Here is a 7,084-nt window from a genome sequence, read left to right on the forward strand (position 1 = left end):
TTCCTAACTTAATTCCCCTAATGTTCTCATTATTAATAATTTTGATCTTTGTTAAAGATTGAAGAAATTTTGCTCATAACTTTTTTTAAAAGAAAATTCTTAAGATTTCTTTGTTGAGGCCGGATTTTTCAATTTTTCTTTTCCCTTCATGATTTGGAAGTCATTTTATAAATGAATTCAAGCATTCTACCAAATGCGCACATCCAATACAAAAGCATTTGCACATGTTAATATGTGTCAGGCACAAGGAGTGGACTAATAAAAGATATGCTAGCTAGCAGCGTCCTTTGGGGTAACGTTGAAACAGTAGGAAACGTGGTTTCAAAATGAGGCATTAATTTATATCTTAGTGGTTAATAGAGGAATTTGAATCTTCTTGAAACATGATTTAGGTACAGTTGGTTGGTCGGCTAAAGCTTTTCATCAGTGAGCATAACCCTTAAATGCCTTAATGTCTGGATTTTTTTTTCACTATTGTTGGTAAATTTTTAGGTGCGACTTTTGAACCCTTCTTGAAAGTTTTATTTCATTTGTCATTTGAATACCTTAGGATTATAGTTAGAATACATGTACATTTTCAATCCTTTTGTATATAGGATGATAGATCTTGAAATAATTGTATTGGAATAAAGAAAAACATTTACATTAAAATGTTTGTGAAGTGTTGCTAATTGCCGATTATTTACATTAAAGCATTTATAGGTATTACTGAGTGTCTTGCTTCTGTAATTGGTCTCTGCTTTGTCAATCTATTCTTTCCAAGACAGATGATTCATTTACATAGTCATAATGTTTTTTTCAATGAAGTATTTCTAGACGTTGGATCGGAATATTTGTACTCAATATTTAATTTTTCAAAAAATTTGATTTAAGTTGCGGATAACTTTACCATGATACGTTGCAAATGCCGCAGGTGGGTCTTAGGCCTAGGCGAGATCCTTGGGATTAGACATCAGGCTAAACTTTGCATTGAGTGTCAGTTTGTTTCTAATTGCCGGTATCATTGTCTAACCTCTCTCAGATCACCTTACTTCTTGAAGTATCATATATAATTAATCAAGACGACAATGCTAGCATCTCTGAAGTTGTTGTACATCAGCTTTTCTTATAACACCACCACTGAAGACAACAAAAAAGACTCTTGAAGCTAAGTAACAATAACTCAAGGGAATTTTCTCATAGGTGCCACGTGTACAGTTTTGTTGTGATTTTGAGAGGGCAGATGACAATGTTTGAATGAGGATATTACAATGTGTGGTGTGTGAGGAATGAACATCATATCCGAAGTAATTGATTTTGTAGTACTGAATTAAACGAAGATCGAAGAAGAGATGGTGATTTTCCTTCGATTCCCGTTGAATTGGAAGTTTGGAAACAAGTTTTACTGTAAGTTTTATTTAAGTACTTTGTCTTTTTTATTTGGCTAAGTTATTCACATAAGATTATCTTCCAATGTAGAAATTATATTTCTTTTATATGGTCTAGAAAAAAAAAATTCTTTTATTAGAAGAGTATATACTAAAAAAAAAAAAAAAAAAAAAATATATATATATATATATATATATATATATATATATATATATATATACTAGATTTTGAGATTTTCCCATTAGTTTTCGTATTCCCGATTTTATACCAAAGTTTTTAATGGGAAGGGTACTGGAAAGTTGGACAACCACTTCCTTTTTGCTCTTGACGGAAAAGGTAAAATCGTATATACACTTCTCATTTCCATCACTTAACTTGCAACGGGAAAAAAACCCCAAACAAACGCACCTTTCCATCGCTCCATAAATCACAACTTACCTCGTTCAGACTCTAAAAAACACACCGTTTGGCCGATATATCCTCTTCTCCTCGCTCACACTCTAAAACCCATTCCTTTTCTTCTCCAAAAAACTTTTAATTAGGGGGCATAATTATTACTTAGGGCAGTTACACCCAGTTGCAAAACCCTTTGTCTTTCTGAAGAAAAACAGAACCAAGAAACTTTCAGACTGAATAGTGGAATTGGAACTTGGAAGGTCAATGATTAGGAAAAAAAACCCCCTTCGACACTTCACCTTCTCCAAACTACTTCTTCACTGTGTATTTTCTCACGTTTCCACGAATCTATTAAAATGACCAAGCTCACCAAATCGTTCACTATCGTGATTAACTTCAATCTCGCAGGTTTTTTTTGCATGTCTCTCTCCCTGGAAATTCGGAAAAGCAAAGAGATTGCAACAAAAGTAGGTGAGCATTTGATAAAGGATATTCTTTGGTTTGTTTGTTATAGTTTGATTAAATTGAGGATTAACTAATTAAAGTATTAGTTATTGGTATTCCATCGGTTCGTTTCTCTTTTTAATATGAAGTTGAAAGGTAGGAAGTCGGAGAACCAACGCACATGTAAACCTCTTTCATCTCTTACACTGTGTCTCATTTTTACTTCTCTATCTCTTCCTCTTCAGAAGTGTCTGTGAGTTAACATTCTTTTTAAATTTTATTATTATATTGGATTCATCATTGCTTGCGTATGAAACCATAAGATTGAGTGGCAGTACCCTAATCTTCAGATCTCAGACATGTTAATTCACACGTTTTCAGTAGACGAGCTATGACAATTTTTCCACGCTAGCCAGTGCTAAGTTCATTATCTTCTGTAACACAAATGTATTCAGTATGAAGTTGGCTGCTTGGTATTTGCTCCAAAGTTTCTTAACGGGTATCATTTTTTCATTGTTTACTCTTATATATATATATATATATATATATATATATATATATATATATATATATATATATATATATATATATATATATATATATATATATTTGTCATTACAATGCTTCTAATGCATTTATTTTAGCCAATTGAATATGATTTTGACAGAATTTTTAACTTAAGAAAATAACTTTGCATTTAATTACAAATATTGCTTTCGTTTAAATCACTGGAATTTTTATCTTTATTGTCAATAGTGCTATATATATATATATATATATATATATTTGTCATTACAATGCTTCTAATGCATTTATTTTAGCCAATTGAATATGATTTTGACAGAATTTTTAACTTAAGAAAATAACTTTGCATTTAATTACAAATATTGCTTTCGTTTAAATCACTGGAATTTTTATCTTTATTGTCAATAGTGCAAATCACACTTCCTATTCTTATGAAGACCTCTCTCTGTTTGTGTTGTACCTATTTAACATTATGTAAAAAATAAGAGAAATCTTATATCTGTGGTATCAGTTATTTGATGACTGATCGTGATAGTTGATCCTAAACGAGTTTTAATACAGGGGTATATATTGTTTGAACAAATGCTAGAGATGATATGTTCATTCTTAAAGTTTAATCTGTTTCACTTATCCACTATCAAATTTCTTTGAATATGCGGTACCCTGTTTCATCAAATTGTTTTAATTGGCTTATCTTCATTCCAACTTTTTGAACTTTAGAGTACACGTAAGTATGTAACCTTATAGGTAGATGAACTTGAAAGTTGTAGGGCATCAATGGTAATAGATTCTATTGGCATAAAAGAAAAATCCCAAAAGGAGTTAATGGGGGATGTTTAACAAGGGGGAGTAACTGATGGCATAATTTTTCCAGTTGGCAATTGAGCTTTATTTGAATTATGAAAGAGTTGTGACAGACCGTGGTATCCATTCCATTGTTCTTCATGATTTCATCAGATCTGATCATACCATTAGTGGCTGATCAAGTTCGGGTGGCTGGTGGATAAATTCTGGAAGCAGTTACTCCATGATAACTTTTCAATGAAACAAATAATGTTGAGCTAATAATTATGTACAAATTATATGAAACATTGTCATTTTTAATAGAATTCTCGATCGTGCATATGATTAATATGTCATTGTTGGTAGCACTTAGAAGTTTCAATATTAAAGTTCAAACATAAGACATGTTTTTAATTTATGTGATACTTGCCACATTAGGTTTCTTCGTTAGTATGTTTTATAGTTCTAAATTTTTTGCTTATAACTTCACATGTGAGGGCAACAAGTTCTGTGGCCACTTCTTTTGAACCGCTGAATTATAGCATTTATTTCTTATGGATTCTAATCTAGATCTACTTGGTCTGCCGTTTGTTCGAAGGTAGGGTTGATTTTTAATAGATTGGCCACTCTAAGCGTTGGTGCCCATGTCAGTTACAAAAGCCTTGCTCTTTGGGTTGTTCCCAACTTTTTAAACGTTTAGCATCACTATGAGTAGGGATGTGCACGGGTCGGTTTTGACACCAAACCGACCACCATACCACGTGGTCGGTTTTATATCATTTGTTTTTTCAAAAATTTAAAATTTGTGTCAGCCTATAGCTAAGTAACAATTTTTTAACGCTTCTGTGAGTGCATGTTTTATAGCTTTTAAGTTCCTTTCCAAGAGTTGTTTCGAGATTTAGCTAAAGATATAGTCGATGGCAATGACATAGTTTGATGTTGATTCTTTTGTGTGTGCTGGTTTTGTAGAACAAATTTGCTTAGTGGGAGAAGAAGCATTATTGGATCGTGATACAATTGCTGACAAATCTACTCTAGCCTCTAGGTGAGTTCGATATGAGATGCTATTGTATTTACACTCTACATTAATGCACTTACTTCAATGCTTTATTGAGTGGGGAAAATTAGTATTGGGAAATGTGTTAGGAATTGATTTTCTTATATATTCCCACCCTTTTTTTAAATGGACAAGTGATTATATTAATTAAGCGATGTGAGGGCAATTTTCAGAGACAAAACAACAGTGCAATGACAAATGTCTTGCACCCTTGCAAGAATTTAGATGGCTTACCGCTGACTCCTTGCACTGTAGAAATTCGAGAGGGAAGACCTGATTTGGTTTTGAGATGGGATACCTCAATGAAACGTTATTCAATTGGTTGTGACCAATATCGTGTCGAATACATATGTATGTACTCCAAAGTATTTTTATGTAACTAAAATTATTTATTTGTATAAATGTATTTGGAGTTTGAAGGAACCTTAGTCAATGTTTAGAGCGCGCTAGCTATTTCGAGAGCAAAGTTCATGTCATTTTCTTCTCTGTTCCACAGTCATGTATAAGTTTCTTGCTTAACAGTTGTTTGACAATATTAGTCTAAAGGAATTAGATTATGCACACACATCATTTAATCTGTACCATCATTCTAATTATTACCCCCTGACAAACACAAAGGATGCACCCATGCAATTGTTGACGGAATTAAAGGTACACGTTGTCATCTCCTTTAAACTTAACAATAACAAACTGCATGTAGGACTCTTCACAAGAAAATTGGACAAAGGTGCATCAACACTTGCAATGAAATCCTTTATATTTTGCATTGGATTGTTTCTTTTTAGTGTGATTGTTTTGCCAGGAATGAACTGGGTTGCAATGTGAAACAAATTGTTTTATGATCTAAGAGGAGGCATTAGTTACCTTTTTTGTCTAACAAACCAGTGGCTATTATATGCTAAGATTTCAGGAGGGTATCTTGGCAAATTAGACCGATTTGTTCCTTCAACGGGTCGAAGCTGTGCTTCAGTTGATGGTTCATCAGTTTGGTCATTTGAACCTAGCAAAAATAAAGTTTGGTCATTTAGATTTGTTCACATCAACTAAAACTGGGATGTTCTTTTAGACTATTTTAATTTTGACGTACTTCAATTGGTGTACTAAGTGGATAGTTGACGATTTCCATTTGTACTTCAAAGGTTTTTTTTTGTGTGGTTTACTTTGATACATTTTTGATGGAAAATAGTGGGAATATATTTGTGGGTAAAATGTCTAATAGATTATACTAATGCTTGAATAACAGGAGTTTTGTAGCAAAAAAAAATTGCAAATTCAAGTTTTTTTTTTTTTTTTAAAAAAGTTATAGGTTAGGCCACAATCAAACCTATATTTCTTAAAACCTTTTGTACATGAATCCATTTGCATCCTCATGCACTATTACAGAAAGTCTTTCTTCTAAATAAGGACCTATTTGAAATCTAACAATCTCCTCCTCAGGGTAGCAAGCTGTAGCTACAAAATCCGCTGCTCTGTTGCTTTTTTCGGTAGATATGCTTTACTTCCAAGTTAATGAACCTGAGTTTGTGCACCATAATAGCTTGCATTATATCCAAGTAGTACCATGGTGTAACTTCTCATTCATTTACAATATTCACAGCTCTTTTTTAATCAAAGTTGACATGCAGATGTTGGTAACCCATCCTCACTGCAGTCCTTAAGCCCATTCCAATACCATTGCAAATTCAAGTTGATTGGGCAGTTCAATTGAAATTGTTATACTACTTTATTTTAATTTATATATACTTTCATTTTTATTCCCCTTATAGTAATCGCTTCCAATTTACAATGTTATGTTATGTTACATTTAGTGCTATTGAATTTTTAGCAGGCACACTACATGCATGGTGCCTACCTTAAGGTATAACAACATGATCATTTCCCCATGAGCCAACATCAGCTCATGGGTTTTTTTAACAACCGAAAGGAAACTGACCCGACCAGGGATGTACCGGTCATGACGACTCCAAAGAATCTAAAGGCAAGCAATGAAGCAATATTAATATACCATGTCTAAGAAGCAGTACCATGTACTAGGAATGAAGAAGACTAGGTGCATGTTTTCATTCGAATTTGTTAATGATGTAAACTTTTTGACAGCTATGGGACTCGAAAGTATATATTTAATTTGTGTTTTCGGTAATGGCTTTGTATGAGGTGTTTGGATGATCTGGCATTAGTCGAGACATTTAAGTTCTTTGCTGTACTAAGTCCTAATGTTGCAATAATCTCATTTTTTAAACCAGTTATTTAACTTCTCTGGCATTCGTCGAGATGGTTAAGTAGCTGGGTTAATCAATGAGAAGTATATTGTTTTCAATTTTCAGGTTATGACAGGTTTTATATTTATGAAATGTCGAAAATATAGAGGAGATTTTGTCGAAATTTTTCAGAAAAGTCACGTACTTTAGGTATATAATTGTTCGAGTTTTAGGGCGTTAGACTCAAAAATATATATTTAATGTGTTTTCGGTAGTGGCTTTGGACGAGGTGCTTGGATGATCTGGTATTAGT

The 7,084-nt window shown here is 32.9% G+C and overlaps 1 long non-coding RNA gene across 3 annotated transcripts; it reads left to right on the top strand.

Annotated features, from left to right (window-relative positions):
* Positions 1-1,728: 1,728 nt before the first annotated feature.
* Positions 1,729-6,744, top strand: LOC147521173 (uncharacterized). Of its 3 annotated transcripts, none has more exons than XR_015193833.1 (3): positions 1,729-2,235; positions 4,486-4,561; positions 6,399-6,744. It is a non-coding gene; the product is annotated as an uncharacterized LOC147521173 (long non-coding RNA). The 3 variants fall into 3 exon arrangements; XR_015193832.1 differs by lacking the exon at positions 6,399-6,744 and adding an exon at positions 4,747-5,149; XR_015193829.1 differs by having other exon boundaries at positions 1,730-2,235; positions 6,402-6,744.
* Positions 6,745-7,084: the final 340 nt, after the last annotated feature.

Source organism: Coptis chinensis, chromosome 1 (assembly GCF_015680905.1).
Source record: "Coptis chinensis isolate HL-2020 chromosome 1, ASM1568090v1, whole genome shotgun sequence".
Lineage (NCBI taxonomy): Eukaryota > Viridiplantae > Streptophyta > Magnoliopsida > Ranunculales > Ranunculaceae > Coptis > Coptis chinensis.